This window comes from Phocoena sinus, chromosome 18 (genome assembly GCF_008692025.1).
Source record: "Phocoena sinus isolate mPhoSin1 chromosome 18, mPhoSin1.pri, whole genome shotgun sequence".
Lineage (NCBI taxonomy): Eukaryota > Metazoa > Chordata > Mammalia > Artiodactyla > Phocoenidae > Phocoena > Phocoena sinus.
The window spans coordinates 33,193,711-33,219,205 of record NC_045780.1 but is presented as its reverse complement, the minus strand read 5'-3'; the positions used below and the strand labels follow the sequence as shown (position 1 = coordinate 33,219,205).

The window sequence follows — 25,495 nt, the reverse complement described above, 5'->3', positions numbered from 1 at the left end:
TTGCCCTAAATTTTTAATGCATATGTTAGTATTATGTTATTTTACCTTACTGTTGCTTGCTTTTTAAATTTTTATTTTTTAAAGATAAACCCCAGAAGTTGCACGTTTATTGCCCTGCAGGATATTAATTAGTTTTATATTTAAATTATTGTTCTTCTTCTACTATCCTTTCTTTAAGTCATTATATATCTTCTGATGTTTTTCCAATTCTTTTTGAACCAGCCTCACCATCTTGCTGGTTCTCTCATTAATGTGGTAAGTATTTGACACTGCTGGCTTTATTTGGGTGAGCAATGTTTTTATCTTTCTGAAAATCATACTTTGACATTAGACATTTGTGGGTGTGTTAATATTCCTCAGAAACATCCAAGAAATTCATGGAGAGAGTGAACCCGGTAAAAGTCTGGGTTTCCTACATCCCCTCTCCCTCCCATAGTTGAGGGAAGGGACAATGAATATGATGTAGAGGTACTTGAGTGAGGAAGGCTTCTTGTCCCTCCTTTATTATCACTGCCAATCCCCCCAGGCCTTCATCCTTCAACCGTGCCTGCAGAGTCCCTCGTCTTGGTCAGTGGATTCTATCAATGACATTGTGGTGGGGTAAGGGTGGTGCAGGCTATTTAGAGCACTCAAACTAAAACATCTACAAGTCAAACGTTTCTCTTCTTAAAGCTTTATTATACCATATTATGATTCTTAAAGAGTTTCTGTTCCTTTCCTTGTTCTTACCAAAGATGCTTTCCTAGGAAGAAGTTGGAGATGAAATCGGAATCAAACTGTCATGCACACATATGTATATGTGTGTATTATACACGTTGTCAGGGTCCTGAGAGGAAAACAGGAACCAGAGCGCATGCTATACGCTTTTTAAAAAAGAAGTTAATGCCAGAAATTGGTTAAATGGGTGATGGAAAGACTGAGAAACCAAATAGGGAGCAGTGAGGTAGTGGAGGTTCGCAACAGCCGGAAGTTGCTCCACCCCTGTGCTGGAGGGAAAGGCAATGCTCTGGAAGCTCACAGCCTGGTGTTGAATGGAAGAAACTGGATCCATGGGGAAGATGCAACTGTTGCAGAGAAACTGCCAAGGGAGAGAGAGAGGGAGAGAAACATCCTTGTTATTCTTTCTTCACCTTCCCTCTGGTCAAACCTAGCAGAGAGCAGTTGATTACAAAGCCTGGGAACTGCAGCCTGCAGGTTCAGCCCCTTTGAGACAGGAACAGAACAGAATAGAAGTGGGGAAGGGGAGTGAGAAGAAATGGGCTGAGTATCAGTGCATTATTTATTGGGATACATAATAGGTCAATAAGTGTTAAATTTTTGTTTTTTTCCAGTTTTTAGTTTCATTGGACATTTAGGTTCTTTATTTTAGTATTAGAAGATGTAAACAAAAGTGCTTTTATAGTGTGCCTCAGGACTTGAATCAGGTCAAAAACTTTCTAAGATACAAAGGGTTACCCTGCTCTGAATTTCTTGAAACGACCTCTACTTAAACACAGTCAACTTGGTCAAGTGAAATAAACAGTCATCTCTCAGGTCCTGCATTTGCTTCAGCACTTTTTCAGTATCTTTCTTTTGCTTGGCCTCCCAAAGTCTTCTTTCTCTATGACTCACCCCTAAATCCCACAAAAAAGAGACCTGTTACCATTTATTCAGTTTCCTGTAATTCAACTCCTGTCCTGTTTGACACGTACACATGCAAAATACTGGGTTTTATGGTGATGCTAATTACACCGTCTTTTTGCTTTTGCATTCTGAAATACATTTAAAAAGTAGATACAGAAGCAGGGTAAGAAACAAAATCAGCTGTACTGCTGGAAAAGCTAAGAGTGAAAAGCAAAACTGGGGCTTGAAGGTGAAATATACTTCTTACTTCTTCCCACTGAATCACTTATCATGTAGTAATAGGTAGAGAGAATAGGTAACTGCAGGCCAGGTTCCTATGCAGGTAGGAGCGTTCTGTTTTTTTCTCTACTTTCACCAATTTGATAAAGTAATTTTTCCTGGGGGATATTCCAATAACGAGGTAGAGGGAGTGACCAGAAGTAACCCCCAATGTTGCTTTATGGGGAATATAGTAGAAGACCTCTCCTTTTGTAGAAATGAGGGAAGGAGGATAATGTTCTTTAATAATATGCTCCAGTTTATTTTTATTCTCGTGGTGTTTTGGAATTTAAATTAAGACATCAGATAAAAAGTTTTTTTTGAAAATCAGCCTTAGAAAAACTAGCAGTTTATACATATTTACAGTGATAATTTCTGAATGGGCAAGAGGAGTAAAGGTGTTCCTTGGTAATGTACATTCTTGTAGTTTTCGTCTTTCATTTTCCTTTTCTGTCTTTCTCTTTCTTTCTCTTCAGTAATGATGTCAGGAAGGTTAGTAATGTAGATGACTCTGTGTTTTCTTTCCTGTGCTGTTCAATACAGTAGCTACTAGTCACTTGTGGCTATTTAAATTTAATTAATTAAAGTTTAATGAAAAAAAGGGCAACATTTCACGTGCTCAGTAGACACATGTGGCTGTGGCTACCATATTGGACAACACATACATACCATTTCTGTTATATTTTATTATGCAGTGCTGCTTAAATGCCTTGGTTCTTCTGAGTAGCTGCATATTTCTTTGATATATTTATTGCATGATTATTATTTTCTCAAAGTTATGTTCAAGACTATGAGAATACATATGAAGTTAAAGTCTTAAAGATTAAAGCTTATATTTTAAAACCTCCAAGGATGAGTAGACATTCGTATCAAGAGAATCAAAGAGTGATCTAAGGGAGGCTGCCTACAGCAGGGACTATAGTCTTGGTGGGATAAGGCTAAGGGAGTGGGCTTCATACCAACTATAAAAAGTAGGAAAGGAAAGGAGAGGCTGGTCTGACAGAGTGCTATAGCTTTGGTCCATGGTGGCCTTCACTTTGGCTACCTGTGGTCAGGATGAGGAAATTGGCAATATGGCACATCATAGAAGTCATAGAAACATCCCCTTTGGTAGATTAAAAATATTAGTGAGGTTCGTGTTTTTTTTTAAACAGAAATTTCCTCAGAGATGTGCTTACTTTTACCTCTTACAAGCATTTTTTCCAGGTTGTTTTCCAGTAAGAAGTCAAAGCGTAAGGTAGGATGTTAATATTCTTCTTTACCTCTTTAGACATTGCCATATATCTTGGGATATGCCTTGCATTATTTATGTGTAAATTATCATTCAGGATTTGTAACTTTTATGACAGTATTGCTTATTAAAGAAATATTTGTTGAGAATTACCTCTAATTTTAGGCCATTTTGCTTGCTGTTGTTTCCAAAGTGCTTTAAATGAATGAAATATTAATAAAACATGCCCTGGAAGAAAATAGTTATTAATGTTTTCAAATGAATACTAACTTGATATTTTTGAAGGGCAAGCCATTTCTTTCCAATGCATTTTTCACAACAGCTCCAAAGCTGGTGTCATTTTTCTGAGAGACTCTCTAGAAGGTTGAATGTTCCCCACTGGTTGGGAGGCTTTCTCCTTTGTGTATTGTCATTCATACTGTAGCTTGGCTTTGGCTCATAGATATATTAAGATGTATTATAATTATTTGGTTTCAAAGTTAACTTTACCTGTATCTTAAAGCTTTGACTTTGAATGCAAGGTTAACAATAAAAGTAGAGTACATCGAAAATAGAGTAATTGCTTTTAACAGAGAAATACATATTTTCTGCAAATGGTGAATAAGAGCTATATAGCTCAGTTTATACTTGACATGAAAAGTCGTAGAATTGTAAAGTGCTGCCAATCTATTTAAAAATATATGTCTCCCAGTCTATTCAAAGTGAAATATAAATTGCTGTTTGAATAGCCAAGATTAATTTTAAAAAATCCTATTCAAATATAAAGTCAGTTACAATGTAACATAGAGTCTCAAATTTTTGCTTTTAAAATAGAGTAGTTTGATATTCAGGCATAAAAGAGAGAATATATGAATGAAAACTATTTGAAAAGATTTGATTACTGCAATTTGGGGAAAAAAAACTGCTGTTAATCTTAAACAATTTCTTATGGATGTAAAGGCAAAATATAAGAAACTTTCTTCTTTTAGGTGATAATTGTCTGCGTTTTCAGAAATATAAACCTTCTGTGTTCAAATCTATAATAGCTATCAGTATGATGTTATTTACTGAATACTTTGGTTTCTTTGGTAAAGATAAATATTTTCAGTGGAAAAATTATTTGTACTGCAGGCACTAAAGCTTCTAGTTATTTGGTATCCTACAAATGAAAATTTATATAGTTTAGTTCTGAGACTAATTTTTTGGTCTTGACATTATGTGTTGAGTATATTGCTGAGTGGGTTAAGTAAAGAATTTAAGTAAGTTGATCCTTGTCTTGATATTCTCTGACATAACTCTACTAGAGAAATATATAACTATAAATAAAGAAAGGCCTTAATATTAAAGGAGGCACAATATATTGGCAATAGAAGGAAGTTTTAATTTCTTTGATTCAGAAAATCGTATAGAGTAAAACTCAATTTTATACTGACCACAGATTTCTGTTTATTTTGTTACAGGTGTAATGTACATCAGAAAGAAATAGGTATACTTTTCATATGTTAAACATCTTTTGTATGTTAAAATTTATAAAAGGTAACAGAAAAGAAACACTCACATTAAGCTTAGAACCAGGAAGGTCACCTGGAGTGTCTCTGCAGGGCCAAAGAGAAATTAGGCTCATTTGAACAGAAGTCCAGTAACTTTGTACAGCGATGGAAATGCGCTGTGTCTTTGGTGTTTCGAACTCATCACAGGTGGCTGTCAAGCACTTGAAATGTGGCTACTGTGACTGAGCAATCAAATTTTAATTAATTTAAATTTAAGTATACACACGTCGCTAGTGGCTACCTATTGGACAACACAGTTGTAGAGATCAGAAATTCATGTAATTTTCCTTGTGCATTTGTTTTGAGCCTTTTCACTCTTGAGTCTAGGTATGGCTGCTTCCTCTGTCATGCTGTGAATTTCTGAGGAGGGGGACAAAATGCTCTGTTGTTGTAGAACCTTAATATGGGGCTCAGAAGAGAATATCAGAGCACAGGTTAAATGAACTTAAATAGTAAGGAGAGAATAGGGAACTTAAAGCATGAAATGAAGTGATATGCATGAGCTTGTCTTGCTCATTCTTCAGGGTAGAAGGCCAGGTACTTTAGTGTCTATATGGACCTCCCTGTTACAAAGCTAGAAGAGGTGCAAGCACTTCTCCTGGTCCTCACATTGCTCAGATTCCATTTGGAGAGAAATGCCTAACAAACACTAAAGAATAAATGTACCACCAGCTCTTATCTAATTAAGTCCTTAAGTATGTGTCATGGATAACATGCCACTAGAGTACAGCCGAGGGTGTAATATTCTACCTGTGTGAGGTACCACAGTAACAAGAGGCATACTGGGGAAAGTCATAGAAAATAGAAGTAAATAAAAGATATCATCAGTTCAGTCAAGAAAAAGTATGGGACCAACAGTAAAGCATAGAGAGCTTTTAGATGCAAGCTGGTCAGAGAAAGTCTGAGATGGTGAAGTTTAAGAGATCAGGAGGACAAGGAACTAGATAAGAGAAGCTTAGGCATTGGTGCTGGTCCTGGAGCATCTCCTGGGCAGCAGAGACCTGAGGTGGAGAAACAGTGGCAGGCGGATGGGACCGTCAGAGAGGTGGGCAGTGGCCAGGTCATGAGGGTCTTAAAGTCATGGTAGGGAAATTGGATTTTTATTCTAAGTAAGTGGGAGGCTATTAAGGAGTTTAAAGCAGGAAGTGATGTATTCTAACTTACCTGTTTAAAAAGATCACTCCTGCTCTGTGGAGAGAATAGATTCAAGATGGGAGAGAGTGGACAGGGAGAGCAGAAGGGAGGCTGTGGAAGTAGCCACAGGAGGGATGAGGGGGCTTGGATAAGGATTGTAGTAGTGGGCGAGGAGCTGGGTGGATTTTGCAGATAAAGTGAAGTAGAAACAGTAGGACATGTTGATGGATTGGATGTGGGCTGTGAATGAAAAAAAACCTGGATTTTTGACTTGAGCAAAGAGGTCGATAGCAGTGCTGTTAACTGGTGTTGACTGAAAAAAAAATTGCACAACCTAAAAGTTGAGAGTTATGTTTTATTTAGCAGACTTACTGAGGACTTAAGCCCAGGAGACAGCCTCTCAGCTAGCTCTGAGGGACTGTTCGGAAGAGGTAAGGGAGGAGCCGGGATATATAGGAGTTTTTGTAAAAGAAAAAAACCCCAGGTAGTCAGAATATCTAAAAATTACTGCTAATTAAAGAAAACCAGACATCTCAATTAATGAATTTAGCAGCTTTCTGTGTATGGGAAGATGCAAGAGTCTGGGCTTGTTGAAATTGTTCCTTTGATATGCACCTTAACTATCCAGGGCCAGTATCATGTTTTTCTCCATCCTGAATCCCCTCAAGGTGCACCACTGGGGGTGGCTACAGAGGCTGATGTCTACAACATCCTTCGTGCATGGCAGGCGACATTCATCATCCATGCTGGGAGAGAGGAAAATGATTGTTACTGATTCCATGCATTTTGGAGAAGAAAATCAAATATCTCTTTTAAACATGTTAAGTTTGATATGTCCAAGAGTTTCACAATTTGAGATATCGGGCAAGGAGCCAGATATGTGAGTCTGCAGCTCAGTGGGGAAATGTGGAGTGGAGATATGTACTGTTGTTTATATGTGGATTGTACATAAAGCTCTGAGAATGGCAGAGATCCAGGGCTGGGGTGTGTGTATCTGTGCACATGCATCTGGAAAGAGAGCAAGGTACAGAAGAGTTCCTGGAAGAAGCTCTGAGGAACTCAGCAATTATTTGTGGCCCAGAAAGGGAGGAGAAGCCAGGAAAACAGATTGAGCTCTGGCTGGTGGGGAGGAGGAAAAACCAGGAGGCTGATTTCCTGAACCTAAGAGAGGAAGAGTGTTTCAAAAGAAGGGGGTGGCAAACCACATAGAATGCTGCTGAGGTGGGGCAAGGTAATACAGTGGGAATTAGCAAGGGGAGGGCTGTTAGTGACCTTTGAGAAAAGTAATTTTGTGGAGACTGCGTGGCAGAAGCCAGATTGAAGTGAGATGGAGTGAATGGATGAAGATGTACTGATTACACCTGTGATGAAATCATTTGAGACCTTCTGCTATAAAAGAAAGGAGAGAAATAAATGGGCAGTAACTGGAGGAATATCTGGGATCACGGCAATGAAACCCTTTGAGCAAATGGAGAAACTTAAATTAGTGAGAGTTCAAACAAGGAGGAAATTTGAACTGGCCCTTGAAAGATGAAATTGTTTCATTGGTTAGAGAAGAGGTAATTCTGTGGAGGGGAGCATTATGAGTGAAGCTAGGAATGAACTTGACAGAATCAAGGGCAGATTATGGACTTAATAGTTAAATTTATGGACTGATCTGATCTGTTGGACTAGTATTGGGTAGTAGTAGCAAGTATTTAGGGTGGGAACAGATGGTGGAAGGCCTGAAGTGTGATGACAATTTTTCTTTCCCCATTTGTTGGCTGTCAAATTAGTCTGTATTTAAAATGAATAATTCAGTTAATGCTTTCCTAAAGTAATGATGCATTTGATACTAAGAAATTTGCTTACTAATACTTAAACTATTTAATAGTTTTAAACTATTTCAATTTCTGCAATGTTACTTTTAATAGTAGGCTTAAGTTTTCATTAGAGTACATAGTGATTATGTTATTTTAAATCTGTAGTTCTCTTACTATCTTTTCATCTAAAGATAAAGAGCTCATGTTTCTTGTATAAGGTGCTTTGTTTTTCGTCATTGCAGTTTATCTGGTTGTCTTTACATTTTATTTGGAATAATTTCTCTAGACATTTTATCCCCTTGAATATGTTGTAGCTAAAAAGTAACTATGAGAATGGATTATTCAGTTTGTTACTTCATTATTTCATCTAATATTAGAGGGGGGAATAAATAGCTAGTTTTAAATACATAATTTCTTTAAAAGTCAATTCCTAGAAAATATACATGTTAATGGTTGTATTTTGAAGTTTGGTAGATTTTACAATCAGAACATTATTTAGTTCCTAAATTCCCTATCCGCCTGTATAATTTAGTGTCATTTTTGTGGATGGCCTGTTGAATGGGATGTAGGTGTATGTTTGTTTTGCCCTACAGAGCATGTTAATTGCTTTGTACTCTCCCCAGAACTCTTCATCTTAAGTAATTAGTCACCTTGCTAAGAGTAGGTAAAAATGAAAGCTTAAAATAAGCTATAATTATATTCAGCATTGGTGATATATTGCTCTGACATAGTAATGTAAATTGGATCTGGATATTATACATATTAAAGCTGACCTTCTAAGTTTAAGGTCTGAAATTTGTTACTTTGTCAAATGTGACCAGTGATGTATTTTTTCCTCTTTCAAGAAACTCCTTATGTTGATTTTTAGCAAAATAACTTTGTGCTTCCCTAGGCGTTCATGTAAAATTATTGTTTTTTGTAATTAAAAAATGCTGTCTTACTATTAAAAATATAAATTCATGGCAGGAAAATAAACAATACACAAAAGCAAAATGAAGGAGAAATGAATAGCATCACCTACTTGGACACTGTAACTTCTTGGGTAGGAGTGGGTGTGTGTGAGGAGGTTCTCTTGTTTACCTCTATTGCTGTTTATTTGAAAAAAGTTGGTTAAAGCAGGGAATCATAAACTAAATGATTCACATATACCCTTTTTTTTTTTAAAAGTTCAAAACATAAACATCCATTTTTTTCTGTAGATATTCGATGTGGAACCCAGAGCTGTTCTTGGAGGAGACAAAGGCTGACTGCATAAACCATAGTCATGATGCATTGTTGCCCTCATGATGGTGTTTTACTGGGGAACAGGAAAGTGGGGGCTCTACAAAGTAACCTGAAAATAGAATTCTTACTCTTTAAAAAAAAATCTTTTTGATGATCTCTCAATATATTTACGCTTGTGTCTACATCTACTTCTATAGCACTGTTTAAATGTCATCTTTTAAAAAATGTTTCCAAAGCATTAGACTTAATTTTCATAGGAACAGCAACACTTTTCCCAATGATATGTTGTCTGTTTATGTAGTTTAAATTACATAATTATAGCAATAAGTACAACTGGCAAAAATGGATTTGGAAACCAATCCATCTGATTCTTGGTGGGAGCAGAAGCATGTGGATGTATGAGAGAGTAGAACACTTGCCTGGAATGCTCATTTTGCCATGGATGTTAGCCAGTGTTTCATACATGGATTGGAAACCAGCAGGTAAATGAGTGAGCTGATTAGGTAGGAGATAATTAAGAATGTGTCTGTATAGCTCCGCATACGTGACACATTTCCTATAAAGGAACAAAAACACATATTTTTGAAAAAAAGTAGAAATTACCATATCTGCTTTTTAAACTGAAGATATGTTAGCATCTTTCCATGTGAAGACTGTAGGCATAAAATTTTCTTTGAGGATTTTTTTCTAGCCCCTGCCACATTAGGTAGTTACCTTACTTGCTTCTTTAGCATCCTTTGCTTACGTTTGTCCTAATGCTTGTTATACCCTATTTTAATTATTTGTTTGTTTTACCTCTTCTTGTTTCTCCTTCAGATTTTTCCCATCAAATCTTTATCCCCTATTACATTTATTATGTCTATTCTAACCACCCTTTTTCTTTTTTTAATTCTTCTGCAATCAGAATTTTACTATTACAGAGTTATTTATAAACTGGTCTTGAATTCAGCTTTTAATGGTTCTTTTCAGTTTCTATTTGACCTCACTTCAGCAGTTGACCCTTGACTCTTATCTATTTTCTCTCTTCTTATGATTTTTTTTAAAAAAATTATTTATGAAGTATTGGTTTACAATGTTGTATTAGTTTCTGGTGTATTCCTTAAGATTTGTTATGTCACCTTCACTGCCTTTTCTCAGGTGCCTTGGTTGGGAGTTTCTGCCTATTCTCACATGTTAACTGTAGATGTTTCAAACTTGTGTTTCTAAGAAGATGGAGTAGATGTACTTTTACCTGTTCCTCACTAAGCACAACTAAAAAAATAAGACATTGTATATGAAATAAATACAAAATGGCACGTAGGCTAGGGAACTTGGGACCCAAGGAACAACATGGTGGTGAGTTCTGTGAATTTTCTTTTTGCCTCTTTGATCCCAGATTTGGACCTAAAGAAGTCAGCAACCTAGAAATACTAATAAGCATAGACAAAATCCCAGTAAAAGGCTACTACTACTCTTAAGCCAGGGGACCATGAAAGGGGCAGCCAGCAAGACAGAAAAACTCATTAGGTAAATCAAAATGGAATTCTAAAACATGTTGAAGTAAACCATGGGAAGTCAGGAAAAAGAAGATAAAGTGGACAAACAAAAACCAAAAAAAAAAAAAATGGTTGACTGAAACCTTAGCATATCAATAATTACATTAGGTGTAAATGGTTATATGCTAATTAAAGGAGATTTGCAAACTGGATTAAAATATCACTAGTTATATATTTTCTATTAGAAATTTACTTCAAATATATTGATATAGGCAAATGGAAAGTAAAAGCATAATAGACATATATATAAATGTTAATCAAAAGAAAGCAGTTGTGGCTATTTTTAATATAATTTAGACCTCAGAGTAAGGAAGTAAAAGAGATTGATTCTATATAATAAGAGTCAAACCACCAAAAGCTCAATCCTAAATGTGTATGTGTCAAATCACAGATATGCAAAACACATGAAACAAGAAATAATAGAACTGAAAGGAAAAATAGATAAATCCACAATTAGATATGGAGACTTAACAACTAAGTCAACAATTGATACAACGTGTGGACAGAAAATCACTAAGGGTATAAAAAATTCAACACCACCATCAAGCAAAAGCATATATTTATAGAAGACTCCATCCAATGATAAAAGAATACACATTCTTTTCTTATTACCACAGAACATATACCGAGACAGACCATATCCTGGGCTATAGAGCAAACCTCATCAAATTTAAAAGAACTGAAATCATACTAAATGTGTTCTCTCACCAAAATGGACTCAAACTAGAAATCACTAACAGAAAGATAACAGGAAGACTTCTGAACATTTGGAAAGTAAACAACACACTTCTATATAGTCCTTGGGTCAAAGAAGAAGCCTCGAAAGAAACAAAAAATATACCAAGCATAATGAAAATGAGAATACCACATTTCAAAATTTGTGGGACACATCTAAAGCATTACTATAGCACTAAACACATACATTAGAAAAGAGGAAAAGGCTCACATTAGTAATTTCAGTTATCACCTTAAGAATCTAAAAAAAATAGGGAATTTCCTGGCGGTCCAGTGGTTAGGACTCCGTGCTCTCACTGCCAAGGCCTTGGGTTCAATCCCTGGTCAGGGAACTAAGATCCCGCGAGCTGTGTGGTACCGCCAAAAAAAAAGAATCTTAAAAAAAAAAGAAAAGCAAGTAAGCCCAAAGCAAGCAGAAGGAGGGAAATAATAAACAGCAGAAATCAATTAAATTGAAACCAGAAGAACAATAGAGTAAATCAGTGAAACAAGGAGCTGGCTCTTTGGAGAGATTAATAAAATTGACAAGCCTTTGTTAATATTGATGAGGAAAAAAAGAGAAGACACAAATTACCAATATCAGGAATGAAACAGAGAATATCACTATAGACCCTACATCAAGAGGGTAATAAGGGAATGCTACAAACAACTGTAAACACACAAAATTGACAACTTGGATGAAAAAGACCAATTCTTTGAAAAGCATAAAGTACTACAACATCCCCAATATGAGATAGAAAATTTGAATAGTCCTCTATTAAGGAAATTGAATTACTAATTTGAAACTCCTTGAAAGATCAAGTACAGATGATTTCACTAGAGAATTTTACCAAATATTTGAAGAAAAATAATATCAATTCTACACAGTCTCTTCCAGAAAATACAAGAGCAGGGAACAGTTTGCAATTTATGAAGCGTGTACAGATAGCAAAACCAGACAAAAACAATAACAAGACAAAACAAAAACAAACCTGAAACCTCCACCTTTACAGAGCAATGTCCATCATGAATATAGACACAAAAATCCTTATTTTAATATGCTATATGGACAAGGCTAGAGAAGAACAGTCGCCTGATCATATCAATTGATGCAGACAAAGCATTTGATAAAACTTAACCCCTATTTCATGATAAAAACTGTCATAAAAATAAGAATAGATGTTATGGATTGGATTGTGTTCCCCAGAAAGATATGTTTAAGTTCTAACTTGCACCTTAGAAATGTGACTTTATTGCAGATTAATTAAGATGGGATCATAGGGAGTAGAATGGGCTCTTAATCTGATATAACAGGTGTCCTTATAAGAAGAAAAGAGACGTCGGGAGCACACAACGTGATGACAGAGGTATGGGAATCCTAGATTAACAGCTACCACCAGAAGCTAAGAGGAGGCAAAGAAGGATTCTATCCATAGCCTCAGTGGGAGCCTGATTCTGCTGACAATTTAATTTTGAGCTTCCAGACTCCAGAGCTATGAGAATAAGTTTGTTGTTTTAAGTCACCCACTGTGTGATACTTTGTTATAGCAACCCTAGGAAACTAATACAGAGGGTACTTTAACTGGATAACATGAATCTACATAAATCCTGTAGCTACTATGGTATATAGTGGTGAAATACTGAATGCTTTTCCCCTCTGACTGGGAACAAAGCAGGGACTTTCCCTCTTAACGCTCTTAACACAGTGCTAGAAGTTCTCACCAGAGCAATGAGGCCACAATGAAATAAAACGCATATGAATCAGAAAGGAAGAAATAAAACTGTCCCTATTTACAGGTGACAGTTGTTTACACAGAAAAGTTCAAAGAACTTTTTGAACTAGAACTAATCACTGAGTTCAGCAAGATTTCAGGATTCAGGATAAACAAAAATCAATTGTGTTTCACAAGAGGAAAAGTTTTAGAGCTCTGTTGTACAACAGTGGGAATGCAGTTGACAGTACTGTACTGAACACTTAAATATTCAGAGGGTAAATTTATATTATCTGTTTTTTACCTGAACAAAACGATCAATTGTATTTCTATATTCTAGCAATGACTTTTGGAAAACAACACTATTTACCACTGCTCCAAAACAAACAAACAAACAAAATACTCTGGTGTAAGTCTAAACAAATTGTGTACAGGACTTTTATGCTGAAAACTACAAAATCATGGTGAAGGAAATCAGAGAAGGTCTTAATAAATGGAGACATGTTGTGTGTTCAAGAATGAGGAGACTCAACCCTGTTTGCTTGATCATTTGGGTTATTAGCAGAATTCAATTCCCTGCATTCGTGAGATTGGCATCCCTGTTTCCTTGCTAGCTGTCAGTTTAGGGTTGTCTCAGCTTTTTAGATTCCACCCACATTCCTTGGTTCATATTCCCCTTCCTCCATCTTTAAAGCCTGTAAAGGCAGGTTGAGTCCATCTCATGCTTTGAATCTCTTCTTTCTTCCATTTCATCTCTCTAACCCACCTGGGAAAGGGTCTCAGCTTTAATGAATTATGTAATTAGATTTGGTCCATCTGGATAATCTAGAGTAATCTCCCTATTTTAAAATCATCTGGTAGCAACCATAATTCCATTTTTAATTCCCCCTTTGCTATGTAGGGTATTCATAGGTTCTGATGTTGGGACATGGCCATCTTTGAGGGGTAGGGGTGGGATTACTCTGTCTACCATGTATGCCTAACCCTGTAGTGGCTTCTTATTGCCCATGGCATTGTTCAGTCATCCCTTGGTATCTGTGGGGGATCAGTACCAAAATCTGAGGATGCGCAAGTTCCTTACATAAAATAGTATAGTATTTGCATATAACCTATGTACATTCTCCTGTATACTTTAAATCATCTCTAGATTACTTATAATACCTAATAATGTAAAGGCTAGGCAAATAGTTGTAAATACAACAGAAATGCTATGTAAATAGTTGCTGGTGTGTGGCAAGTTCAACTTTTGCCTTTTGAACTTTTTGGAATTTTCTTTTTTTCAAATGTTTTCGATCTGCAATTTGTTGATCCCATGGATATGGAGTGCTGACTGTATATAGGTTTTTCACAGGCTCCTTCCTACCTGTTTGTTTTTTTATCTCAGATACAGCCACTTGTGCTTAGCACAGGCCATGCCTTTCATATTTAATGTTTTTGCATGTATTCCCTCTGGCTTAGCGACTTCTCTTTCTTTCTGTGACTTATCCATCAAGACTCAGGGCAGACATCAGCTGCTTTGTTCCCAGGAGAGGTAGATGCTGCACCTTCTTTCTGTTCCCTTAGCACCATGATTATAGCATGTCTTACATTATGGAAATAATTTTGCTCGACATTTGTTTCAACCAGTAGTCTGTGAATTTTTTCAAGGGCAAAGAACATGTTTTATTCAGCTTTGTATTTCTCATCCCTAGTGCAGTATCGAGCACACAGTGCGCCCCTACTAAAGGCTGACTGACTTAGTTAATGAGCATTTGTTTTAGTAGTGGTGAAACATCATCCTTTGAGCAGCAGTCAGTCAAGTCCTAAAGTGTGATGTAGGACAGGGACTCAGATTTATCCTTCTTGGTTAAGTATGTATAAGTACCAGTTCTAGAGTCAGAATTGATGTTTCTGACATGAAGATTGAAACAGTGTCAGTGATGTTGCGTGGAATGCGTCATCACTTGGTGCCTTTTTCTGAATATATAAAGTTAAGGTCATGAGCCAGGGCATGCATCGGCAGACTTAGTGCTATTTCTAAGCGACCTTAACTTCTCTCTGTGTCCTTTTCCTTATACAGTTGACCCTTGAACAACATAGGTTTGAACTACATGGGTCCACTTATAAGCAGATTTCTTTCAATTGTAGATACTACTATACTACACAATCTGAGGTTGGTTGAATGAGGATGCTGAACCGCAGATATGGAGGTACTGCAGATACAGATGTGGAGGGCTTACTATAAGTTATACACCGATTTTTGACTAAATGGAGGGTCAGTGGTCTTAAGCCCTGTGTTGTTCAAGGGTCAGCTGTATATAGAAGTGGAAGGAGTTTCACTTTCATTCCAAAACTATTTTAGTGCTTAATATGTGCTAGGTGCTGGGATTTAAAGACAAATAAGAAATAGTCCCTGTCCTGCAGGTGTATGTAACAGGTGAGGTTGCGTTTATGATCTGGTAGGTTTATTCCAACTCTGACAATCCATGATGCATTTGTCTTTCTCTTTCTTAGAACACACTTGGGAAGAGAGGTAATAACTTTAACTTTAGTCTATGGGAAACATATAGATGGTGATTTGTTCCTTTGGCCAGGAAGTAAATTTGAGACCTGATTACCATTTCTGCTTTATGAGGTGACTGTGTTTGCTTCATAAACCCAAAATTACACTGTAAACCACTCTGCACTTTTGATTTCCTCCTCTGTCTCTGGAAGCAATAACAATTTCCAATCCTAAGCTGCTTTGAACATTTGAAGGTGGTTTGAACATTTAATCCTAGATACCAGTTGCCCCTCTTCCTCTTTTTATTTCTTCTGTCACCTTTTCACCTCTTTTTTTCTCCTACATTGAGACCCCTACTAGGAAGTGCTAAATGGTAATACACTTAGAAGTTTTTCTTGAAGCAATTAAAAGAGAAGAGTTCGGTATTTCCAGTTATGGAACTTTTTTTTTTAAACATCTTTATTGGAGTATAATTGCTTTACACTGGTGTGTTAGTTTCTGCTGTATAACAGCAGTGAATCAGCTATACATATACATATATCCCCATATCCGCTCCCCCTTGCATCTCCCTCCCACCCTCCCTATCCCACCTTTCTAGGGGGTCACAAAGCACCAAGCTGATCTCCCTGTGAGATGCAGGTGCTTCCCACTAGCTATCTGTTTTACATTTGGTAGTGTATATATGTCAGTGCTGCTCTCTCACTTCATCCCAGCTTACCCTTCCCCCTCCCTGTGTCCTCATGTCCATCCTCTATGTCTGCATCTTTATTCCTGTCCTGCCCCTAGGTTCGTCAGAACAATTTTTTTTTTTTTAGATTCCATATATATGTGTTAGAATATTGTATTTGATTTTCTCTTTCTGACTTACTTCACTCTGTATGACAGGCTCTAGGTCCCTCCACCTCACCACAAATAACTCAATTTCATTTCTTTTTATGGCTGAGTAATAGTCCATTGTATATATGTGCCACATCTTCTTTATCCATTCGTCTGTCGATAGACACTTAGGTTGCTTCCGTGTCCTGGCTATTGTAAATAGTGCTGCAATGAACATTGGCGTGCATGTGTCTTTTTGAATTATGGTTTTCTCAGGGTATATGCCAAGTAGTGGGATTGGTGGGTCATATGGTAGTTCTATTTTTAGTTTATTAAGGAACCTCCATGCTGATCTCCATAGTGGCTATATCAATTTACATTCCCACCAACAGTGCAAGAAGGTTCCCTTTTCTCCACACCCTCTCCAGCATTTATTGTTTGTAGATTTTTTTATGATGGCCATTCTTACTGGTGTGAGGTGATACTTCATTGTAGTTTTGATTTGCATTTCTCTAATGATTAGTGATATTGAGCATTCTTTCACGTGTTTGTTGGCAATCTGTATATCTTTTTTGGAGAAATGTCTATTTAGATCTTCTGCCCATTTTTGGACTGGGTTGTTTGCTTTTTTGATATTGAGCTGCATGAGCTGCTTGTATATTTTGGAGATTAACCCTTTGTCAGTTGCTTCTTTTGCAAATATTTTCTCCCATTCTGAGGGTTGTCTTTTCGTCTTGTTTATGGTTTCTTTGGCTGTGCAAAAGCTTTTAAGTTTCATTAGGTCCCATTTGTTTATTTTTGTTTTTATTTCCATTTCTCTAGGAGGTGGGTCAAAAAGGATCTTGCTGTGATTTATGTCAAAGAGTGTTCCTCCTAACTTTTTCTCTAAAGAGTTTGACAGTGTCTGGCCTTACATTTAGGTCTTTAATCCATTTTGAGTTTATTTCTGTGTATGGTGTTACAAAATGTTCTAATTTTATTCTTTTATATGTAGCTGTCCAGTTTTCCCAGCACCACTTATTAAAGGGGCTGTCTTTTCTGCATTGTATTTTGCTGCCTCCTTTGTCAAAGATAAGGTGACCATATATGCATGGGTTTATGTCTGGGCTTTCTATCCTGTTCCACTGATCTATATTTCTGTTTTTGTGCCAGTACCATACTGTCTTGATTACTGTAGCTTTGTAGTATAGTCTGAATTCAGGGAGCCTGATTCCTCCAGCTCTGTTTTTCTTTCTCAAGATTGCTTTGGCTATTCGGGGTCTTTTGTGTTTCCATACAAATTGTGAAAGTTTTTGTTCTAGTTCTGTGAAAAATGCCAGTAGTAGTTTGATAGGGATTTCATTGAATCTGTAGATTGCTTTGGGTAGTATAGTCATTTTCACAATGTTGATTCTTCCAATCCAAGAATATGGTATATCTCTCCATCTATTTGTATCATGTTTGGTTTCATTCATCAGTGTCTTATAGTTTTCTGCATACGGGTCTTTTTTTTTCCTTAGGTAGGTTTATTCCTTGGTATTTTTTCTTTTTGTTGCAATGGTAAATGGCAGTGTTTCCTTAATTTCTTTTCAGATTTTTTCCTCATTAGTATATAGGAATGCAAGAGATTTCTGTGCATTAATTTTTTATCCTGCTACTTTACCAGATTCATTGATTAGCTCTAGTAGTTTCCTGGTAGCATCTTTAGGATTCTCTATGTACAGTATCATGTCATCTGCAAACAGTGACAGCTTTACTTCTTCTTTTCCGATTTGGATTCCTTTTATTTCTTTTTCTTCTCTGATTGCTGTGGCTAAAACTTCCAAAACTATGTTGAATAATAGTGGTGAGAGTGGGCATCCTTGTCTTGTTCCTGATGTTAGAGAAAATGGTTTCAGTTTTTCACCATTGATAACGATGTTGGCTGTGGGTTTGCCATATATGGCTTTTATTATGTTGAAGTAAGTTCCCTCTATGCCTACTTTTCTGGACAGTTTTTATCATAAATGGGTGTTGAATTTCGTCAAGAGCTTTTTCTGCATCTATTGAGATTATCGTATGGTTTTTATCCTTCAGTTTGTTAATATGGTGTATCACATTGATAGATTTGCGTATATTGTAGAATCCTCTCATCCGTGTGATAAACCCCACTTGGTCATAGTGTATGACCTTTTTAATGTGCTGTTGGATTCTGTTTGCTAGTATTTTGTTGAGGATTTTTGCATCTATGTTCAGAGTGATATTGGTTTGTAGTTTTCCTTTTTTGTGATATCTTTGTCTGGTTTTGGTATCTGGGTGATGGTCGCCTCGTAGAATGATTATGGGAGTGTTCCTCCCTCTGCTATATTTTGGAAGAGTTTGAGTAGGATAGCTGTTAGCTCTTCTCTAAAAGTTTGATAGAATTCGCCTGTAAAGGCATCTGGTCCTGGGCTTTTGTTTTTTGGAAGATTTTAAAAAAAAATAAATTTATTTATTTAATTTATTTATTTTTGGCTGTTTTGGGTCTTTCATGCCGCCTGCAGGCTTCTTGTTGTGGAGGCTTCTCTTGCTGTGGGGCACGGATTCTAGGTGCATTGGCTCAGTAGTTGTGGCTGACGGGCTCTAGAGCATAGGCTTAGTAGTTATGCCACACGTGGCATGTGGGATCTTCCCGGACCAGGGATCGAACCTGTGTCCCCTGCATTGGCAGACGGCTTCTCACCCAGTGCGCCACCAGCAAAATCCTGTTGGAAGATTTTTAATCACAGTTTCAATTTCATTACTTGTGATTGGTCTGTCCATATTTTCCATTTCTTCCTAGTTCAGTTTTGGAAGGTTGTGCCTTTCTAAGAATTTGTCCATTTCTTCCAGGTTGTCGATTCTATTGGCATAAAGTTGCTTGTAGTAATCTCTCATGATCCTTTGTATTTCTGCAGTGTCAGTTGTTACTTCTCTCTTTTCATTTCTAATTCTGTTGACTTGAGTCTTCTCCCTTTTTTTCTTGATGAGTCTGGCTTGTGGTTTATCAATTTTGTTTTTCTTCTCAAAGAACCAGCTTTTAGTTTTATTGATCTTTGCTATTGTGTTCTTCATTTCTTTTTCATTTATTTCTGATCTGATCTTTATGAGTTCTTTCCTTCTTCTAACTTTGGGGTTTTTTGTTTCTTCTTTCTCTAATTGCTTTAGGTGTAAGGTTAGGTTGTTTATTTGTTTCTAGGTATTTTTTAATGTCCTCTTTGATTTCTTCAGTGATCTCTTTGTTATTTAGTACTGTATTGTTTACCCTCCTTGTGTTTATGTTTTTTACAGTTTTTTCCCCCTGTAATTGATATCTAGTCTTAAAGAGTTGTGGTGGGAAAAGACACTTGATATGATTTCAATTATCTTAAATTTACCAAGGCTTGATCTGTGACCGAAGATATGATCTGTCCTGGAGAAAATTCCATGAGCACTTGAGAAGAAAGTGTATTCTGTTGTTTTTGGGTGGAATGTCCTATAAATATCAGTTAAGTCCATCTTGTTTAATGTGTCTTTTAAAGGTTGTGTTTCCTTATCTACTTTCATTTTGGATGATGTGTCCATTGGTGAAATGGGGTGTTAAAGTCCCCTACTATTATTGTGTTACTGTCAATTTCCCCTTTTTTGGCTGTCAGCATTTGCATTATGTATTGAGGTGCTCCTATGTTGGGTGCATAAATATTTACAATTGTTATATCTCCTTGGATTGATCCCTTGATCATTATGTAGTGTCCTTCTTTGTCTCTTGTAATAATGTTTATTTTAAAGTCTATTTTGTCTGATGAGAATTGCTACTCCAGCTTTCTTTTGATTTCCATTTCATGGAATATCTTTTTCCATCCTCTTACTTTCAGTATGTATGTGTCCCTAGGTCTGAAGTGGGTCTCTTGTAGACAGCATATATATGGGTCTTGTTTTTGCATTCATTCAGCCGTCTATATCTTTTGGTTGGGACATTTACTCCATATTCATTTAAGGTAATTATTGATATGTATGTTCCTATTACCACTTTCTTAATTATTTTGGGTTTGTTTTTGTAGGTCTTTTCCTTTTTTTGTGCTTACTGCCTAGAGAAGTTCCTTTAGTATTTGTTGTAAAGCTGGTTTGGTGGTGCTGAATATTCTTAGCTTTTGCTTGTCTGTAAATGTTTTAATTTCACTGTCAAATCTGAATGAGATCCTTGCTGGGTAGAGTAATCTTGGTTGTAGGTTTTTCTCCTTCATCACTTTAAATATGTCCTGCCACTCCCTTCTGGCTTGCAGAGTTTCTGCTGAAAGATCAGTTGTTAACCTTAAACCTTATGGCGATTCCCTTGTATGTTATTTGTTGTTTTTCCCTTGCTGCTTTTAATATTTTTTCTTTGTATTTAATTTTTGACAGTTCAATTAATATGTGTCTTTGCGTGTTACTCCTTGGAATTATCCTGTGTGGGACTCTCTGTGCTTCCTGGACTTAACTATTTCCTTTCCCACGTTAGGGAAATTTTCAACTATAATCTCTTCAAATATTTCTCAGACCCTTTCTTTTTCTCTTCTTCTTCTTGGATCCCTATAATTTGAATGTTGGTGCATTTAATGTTGTCCCAGAAGTCTCTGAGACTGCCCTCAATTCTTTTCATTCTTATTTCTTTATTCTGCTCTGTGGTAGTTATTTCCACTATTTTATCTTCCACTTTGCTTATCCATTTTTTTCTGCCTCAGTTATTCTTCTACTGGTTCCTTCTAGAGAATTTTTAATTTCACTTGTTATGTTGTTCATCATTGTTTGTTTGCTCTTTAGTTCTTCTCCGTCCTTGTTAAGTGTTTCTTGTATTTTCTCCATTCTGTTTCCAACATTTTGGATCATCTTTACTATCATTACTCTGAATTCTTTTTCAGATAGACTGCCTATTTCCTCTTCATTTGTTTGGTCTGGTGGGTTTTTATCTTGCTCCTTCATCTGCTGCATATTTCTCTGTCTTCCCATTTTGCTTAACTTAACTGTGTTTGGGGTCTCCTTTTTGCAGGCTTCAGGTTCATAGCTCCTGTTGCTTTTGGTGTCTGCACCCAGTGGGTAAGGTTGGTTCAGTGGCTTGTGTAGGCTTCCTGGTGGAGGGGACTGGTGCCTGTGTTCTGGTGGGTGTGGCTGCATCTTGTCATTCTGGTGGGCAGGGCTGTGTCACATGGTGTGTTTTGTGATGTCTGTTAACTTATTACGATTTTAGGGAGCCCCTCTGCCTAAAGGATTGTTTTCCTGTCTTGCTAGTTGTTTGGCTTGGGGTGTCCAGCACTGGAGCTTGCTGGCCATTGGGTGGAGTTGGGTCTTAGGTCTCTGGGGGAGCTCTCACTGATTGATATTACATCGGGCCAGGAGGTCTCTGGTGGTCCAGTGTCCTGAGCTCCACTCTCCTACCTCAGAGGCTCATGCCTCACACCAGGCTGGAGCACCAAGACCCTGTCAGTCACATGGGCATGTACGTGGGGATTTTCTTACCCTTTGGGATGTTTGAGGTCCTCTGCCAGCATTCTGTAGGTGTTCTGTAGGAGTTGTTCCACACATAGATGTATATTTCATGTACTTGTGGGGAGGAAGGTGGTCTCCATGTCTTACTTCTCCACCATTTTGAAGGTCCACCCTAGCAGTAGTTTTTTAATGGATAGTTCCATTGTGAAATCTCTAGAAAATACAAGTTGCTCACAAACCACAGGATTAACATCTGAATGTCCTCTCTGTGATCACCCTCTCTGAGGAATGGGGACCGTAAGGCATCCCTCTCTCTTCAAAAAGAGGGCTTCTAATAGTAGCTGCTGTCCGGTTAAGAGAGTTGTTGTCAGTTTTCATTTCTCAGATTCGTCCTTGATGGAATCAAGACAAAGTTTCCTTCTAATTTGCTGCAACATTCTTCCAAAGTCAACGCTTTCTGCCAATCCTCTTCCTGTGAAAGAAGTTGTGTCTGATGTACTGCACCCATATCATTGAGCTCTGTATCTCGATCTTTCAGTTCTCCAGTGAGCAGCTGCAGCTCATTTCCGTTGTTTCTCAATAGTGGAAATCTCACCTTCTCCCGTTATGGAATTTTAAGAGGTAGATTTTGTGTTAAATTAGTACTCAGCACATTACTTTCTGCTGTTTTAAAGCGTTTTTTTTCCCATTACACATCATACTAATCCCTGTCATTTCTATTCACAAATAAAAAAACATTTGCCCAGTGCTTATTCATCCATGAATGCAGGTGTTTTAGTTAAACCACATAATGCCCTATGGCACTATGCTGTCAGGCACAGAATAAATAGCACAGATTTTGTTTCCTGAATATTGATCATTTATAGAGCAGTTGATAATTTTTTTCCAGGTTGCTTCTTACATTGATGATGAGAAATTTTTCACTTCTGTAGAAAGCTATCGATTTTAATAAACCTCTGTCAGCACTGCAGACCTGCCTACTCAATATCACTTTTTTATCTTGAACATCTTTTCCAGAAGAGATAGGAAATGATATTTGCTCCTATTCTTAAAAATAACATTGCTGAAAATAATAGGCGTGAGGGCAAGGGTTTTGAGAGAATGGGTTTGTGAATGATAACTTGTTAATACAAGAATATGTTGGCCTTGCAAAATTTTTAAGAAAAACATGGAAACTTTTTATGCACATTTAGTTTGTATTATAATATTACCTTTTCAGTAAGTATTTTCATCAGCTTTCTTTTTATGTTTACATATTAGTGTTTCTTTTGTTATCAAGCATCTTATCTTCCTTTCCCTGCACCCTGTCTGACTTTCCTTGTTATTGATATATTTTATGATGTAAAGTATAGTCTGGCTTTCAGAAGGCTGTTGCCAATCTCTCTGATATTATCAGTCAAGAAATTAATTCCCACCGTGAGTTAAAAGGTTGTAGTGTAAAGTAATTGGGTATAATGCTTCTTTACATTCAACCTTAGTAAGTTTCTTTTATAGAGAATTAGTTCATATGTAATATGCATGAGTGGACATAAGTTTTACTTTAATGACTCATGTTCTGCATTGTAGAAGAGAGTTATTTAGTGGGTCCAGAAATAGTTGATTTGAGAAATTCTGTGGGTCCCAGTATTGTATAGTTAAATAGTTGTTATAATAGGGTGATAAATCTTCAAAATAACTGTGTTCTATTATTTATTACTCAGACTTGATTTACCTGGATTGATATGCTTCCTGAATTTTATAGTGGGCTCCAACATGAGCATATCATGTGCAAGAAAATCTTTTTGTTACATTAACATAATTTTAAAATACTTTGTATATTTTGTTATAAGGCAGTTTTAGGAATAGTAACTTTATTCTGTATGATGATTGAAGGTGATAGCAGTATGAAGAATCCTAAACCATTTATATTAGCTTCACGATATCTTAATGGATATACTTTTGAATATAGAGATTGTTGAGAAACACTTCAAACAAAATACTGAAGTCTTACTGTGAGGTACTAAGACAGGAGGGTCTGATGAACAGTCTGTCCACACATCTCAGTTCCAGCCCAAGCAAAACGTTCAAATTACTCCTTGCATGTTTGATTTCAAGCTTCCCTGTTGCAAGTGAAATAAGAATAAATACAGAATTGGATGTCAACAAGGCAAACAGTTAAGTGGGATGCTGTAGGCGTTTTCATGAAATATGAAAGCAAGATTTGAAATGCCTACAAGTAATCTGTGCGATGCTGATAGTGGAGAGTAAACTCTTAACTTTTGAAGTAGCATCCTGGTTTGAAAACACCAACTTATATTGAACTTTTTTTCTTCACCTTAGCTATAATAGTGATCTTCAGTCTTTTCTTTTACATGGAGTATCTTTCCTGTTTAAGTGCATTCTTGAATTAGTTATTCTGTGGTTTTCATAGAGAAGAGATGAGTAAAATAGTCTGAGATGAGTCTGCCAATCTAAATGGCAAATTCTTTTCTTTGTGGGGGGGTGGTTAAAATCAGAAACTCTGACTATTTGTAGGTGATTAAGCCATGTTCACAGAAGTGTACAAGTGAAGAAGAGGGAATTTTTTTTTTTTAAATTTTTGGTCACACCATGCCAGAAATGTGGGCTCTTAGTTCCACAACCAGGGATCAAACCTGCGCCCCTTGCAGTGGAAGTGCCGAGTCTTAACCACTGGACCACCAGGGAAGTCCCTGGAATTTTTAAAATAATATTTTTATTTTTCATGCAAATATATTACATTTGGTGTTTACTCTTATTTTCTAAGGAATTAATATTGTGTCTTAAGTAAGAAAATGGCAGTATAAGCTGGTATGTGACTTAAATTTTTTATTCTTTATAACATCCTGCTTTTGATTATTGGATGAAAGTTTGTTATTAATACTCCATTTTTCGAAGGCTACACACAGACACACATACACACATAAAATCATACATACAAACAAATATGTATACAAGCACATATATACAAAGAAATACACATATATAGCATATTATATCTTTTTCTTTCCTCTACTTTTTGGAAGACTTATTGTTAACATTATTTTATTTATTGTGCTAGGCTTTCCAAATCAACACTGATTTGTCCTAAGGTAGTTTTCCTATAGTCAAGGTGAGCTGTTGTCTATTGGCACTCCTATCCTAATTACATACATACTTTGATTATATTAATGGGTTTAATGGAATAGAGGTGGTTGGGTCAAGATGAAAATATTTATTTAAAAATAATGATAGGGCTTCCCTGGTGGCACAGTGGTTGAGAGTCCACCTGCCAATGCAGGAGACACGGGTTCGTGCCCCGGTCCAGGAAGATCCCACATGCCGCGGAGCGGCTGGGCCCGTGAGCCATGGCCGCTGAGCCTGCGCATCTGGAGCCTGTGCTCCGCAACGGGAGAGGCCACAACAGTGAGAGGCCCGTGTACCGCAAAAAAAAAAACCAAAAAAAAAAAATAATAAATAAATAATAAATAAAAATAATGATAAAGCTCTTTTTAAAAGTACAACTGAACGTTGAAATTTAAGAAATTGTTAACATTTATAAAGATGTATTTTAGTGGTTTGGAAAATTATCCTAGAACATGCTTTTACAATATTTTGACTTATTTTTTCAGTAATCTTTTTCTTTATGTAGACCGGAATCTTTTCTCTTTAAATATTGCTCCCTTGCCCAATTTCTGCTCTTTGGAATAGTCCAGAGTGAGGCTTATCCAGTGGTGTGCTATTAAATGTTTAACAGCCAGCTCTGGGTGAGGGGATACTCTGATTGGCAGCATTTGCTGATTTCTGTAGTGTCAATACTTCCAACATGGCAGGTTTTAAGCTACTAACATGATGTCAATGGACATGGGGCATGGAAGAGCTGGGCACACTCAGCTCTCACAAGCCAAGTGCAAGCTGGGTTCAGCACATCACTGGCTTATCACATCATCGCTCCTTTTTTCACAAAGATTATGAATCATGAATGATTTTACACATAGTGTTATTCTTTTATTGTATTTATGACTAGAATATAACAAGTGT

General features: G+C 36.7%; 1 protein-coding gene across 1 annotated transcript in view; it reads left to right on the top strand.

Annotated features, from left to right (window-relative positions):
* DIAPH3 (diaphanous related formin 3) overlaps positions 1-25,495 on the top strand; it is a 574,550-nt gene that overhangs the window by 149,247 nt on the left and 399,808 nt on the right.